The sequence below is a fragment of the Neophocaena asiaeorientalis genome, unplaced genomic scaffold (assembly GCF_003031525.2).
Source record: "Neophocaena asiaeorientalis asiaeorientalis breed wild unplaced genomic scaffold, Neophocaena_asiaeorientalis_V1.1 scaffold607, whole genome shotgun sequence".
NCBI classification, from domain to species: Eukaryota; Metazoa; Chordata; class Mammalia; order Artiodactyla; family Phocoenidae; genus Neophocaena; species Neophocaena asiaeorientalis.
In genome coordinates, this window is record NW_020173405.1 from 1166244 (window position 1) to 1168965 (window position 2722).

Consider the following 2722-nt stretch of genomic DNA (forward strand, 5'->3'; position numbering starts at 1 on the left):
TCTGCTGGCCTGAACCACTGGAGCTGCTGTTTACTGAGACGGGGAAGGTGGGGAGGAGAGCAGATTTTGGTGGGGGTGGGCGGACCCACGCTACGCAGGAGTATGAAACTTCCAGGTGGAGATGTTAAGAACTGGCCTTGAACGTGCAAGTCCAGAGTTCAGGGGCGAGGTCTGCGCTGGACGTGTCAGTTTGGGAACTGCCAACGCATACGTGGTATTTAAAGCCATGAATTATGAGAAATAGAAGCAGGGAGGCGCCAGGGCTGAATCCTGGGGCTGGCCAACTTTCAGAAGCTGGAGAGCTGCAGAGGGATGAGCAAGGGATCTTTTGTTTTGTTTTGTTTTTTGATTTATCTTTTCTATTTTCAGGACTTTCTCCCATAGACCTGCATCATCCAATACTGTGGCTATTTACATTTAAAAATTTAAATTAAAAAACAAAATTAAAAATTCAATTCCTGGGCTTCCCTGGTGGCGCAGTGGTTGAGAGTCCGCCTGCCGATGCAGGGGACACGGGTTCGTGCCCCGGTCCGGGAAGATCCCACATGCCGCGGAGCGGCTGGGCCCGTGAGCCATGGCCGCTGAGCCTGCGTGTCCGGAGCCTGTGCTCCGCAGCGGGAGAGGCCACAACAGTGAGAGGCCCGCGTACCGCAAAAAAAAAAAAAAAAAAATTCAATTCCTCAGTCTCACTAGTCATATTTTTAGAGCTCAAGAGCCCACGTAGCTAGTGGGTACACGCCGGACACAGCAGACAGAGAACATTTCCGTCATCACAGAAAGTTCTGTGGACGGTGCTGCTATAGACCAACTCACACTGACTTGTAGGAAAGATACGTACACACAAATGTCCAGGACAGCATTGGTCATAATAGCAAAGTGATCAAATAAATACAACAGATATAGTTACTGGTATGTTAACTCCATGAGGAAAGGGATTTTTGCCCATTTTGTTTACCACTGTATATTCAGCTTCTAAAACAGTACCTAGTGCATGGTACGTAACTCCATAAGTATTTGTTAAATGAATATACAGCTGATAAGGAATGATCTTTGAAACATAGTTTTGATTAAAATAACACCAAGATGCTGAGTAATACAACTAATACGTGTATATGTTTGTGTATGACGAATAGATGGCTCTGGAAGGCAGGGGGACCGACGATCCCAGTATGCCTGGGGCTGAGGGGTTTCCCAGGATGAGCAAGGGATCTTTTTGCTGAACAAGTGAATGAATGAATGAATCTGGTTTGCCACTACTCTCGGGCAGGCTGTCACTCCTCACTGACTGTCACAGCAGCCCCCCACCCCGTGGTCTCCTTTAACCTACCCCCTACCCGCTTCTGATCCATCCTTCGCCTTTCCTCGGCTCTGCTCCCTCCCACCGGGCACTGGGAACCTTCACAAGGCTGCCCTTCCTGCTGGAAAGGTCTGACCCTCCCTACCCTCTGCTCTATTCTCTACCTGGTAGATTGCTTCCTGTGCTCTGCTGGCCTCTGGGAAGCTGTCCCTGAGCATCGCCCCACCCCCTTGCTCTTTCCACAGGGTCCTTGTGCACAGGTGCACGGATACCCATACTGCCGTCTGCTGCTGTCTGCACGGCAGACTCCACCCGCCCTCCCAACAAACAGCTCCCTTGCCGTCCTTCTGGCCTCCACGAGTGCCCACTGGCCATGGGGTTCGCTCTGATGCACACATGAGGCCATGTGGGCCCTGGAAGTGGACTTGGTGGTCTGGGGAGGAAATTCCAGAATCTGGTACCGAAGAGTGTGCTCTAGAAGGGACTTGTGGGCTCCGGGGGTGGGGGGCACATCCCCATACTCTGTGGATTTGTAGCCCTGCGGGGAGGGGGACAACCCTGGGGAATTGGTGCATCCAAGGGTAGTACAGAGTCTCCTGTTGCCAGCCGCAGAGTGTCATTTGCTTTGCTTTGTAAAGAAGTAGAGCGGTGCCCTAGTGGCCGTGTGTGACAGTGAGTCTTCCTTAAAGGGGACGTTTAGAAGGCAACATCCATCTGTTTGTCTTAGGTCGGGCTCTGCAAGGCTGTTCACCAAGGCCAAGCGTTTGGTCTGGACAGAAGGGTCATTTTTGTTTCCTCCACCTGTCCAGCTGTGCTCTCAGCATCTAGAGGCCAAGGATTTGGGCCTAAGGGGTGAGGGTTGGGGAAGGAGTGTCTGGGTGGGTGAACCCACATCCTCAGAGGAATGAGACCCGCTGTGGGTGGACGTGTGTAGGGCTGGCCGCTCTGCTTCCCCTACAAAGGGATTATCATTATTAAAGGACAGGCTGAACTAGGAGGAGGATCAATCCGCCAGCAGCCAATGGCAGGTAATTGGCGGCCCCCTAAATACATCTTGAACAGGTTCCCAAGGCCGAGCCCTACCCCGACCAGGAGCTGAAGGCAGCTGAGGGATTACAAAGGAGGCCAAGACAGTTTCCTTAAAAGGTTTTCATTTATTAGTCTTTTCTGAAGCAGTTAATTGTCCTTTCTTATTTTTTTAAAAAAAAATGTGTGTTTCACTCAGAGTTATAGCAAAGCGATTAAGATGAATCTTCTACTGGGGATGTAGCTCCCCAGATCAGAAAAAAAAAAAAAAAAAGAAAAGGTTTTTTTTCCCCATAAACCACAAAAATAAAGGAGAACATCAACAGTCAAAAATAATCCCCAAACATCCAGGACAAAAAATAAAATATTTATTGATCTATCACAGCGAGACACAAAGAG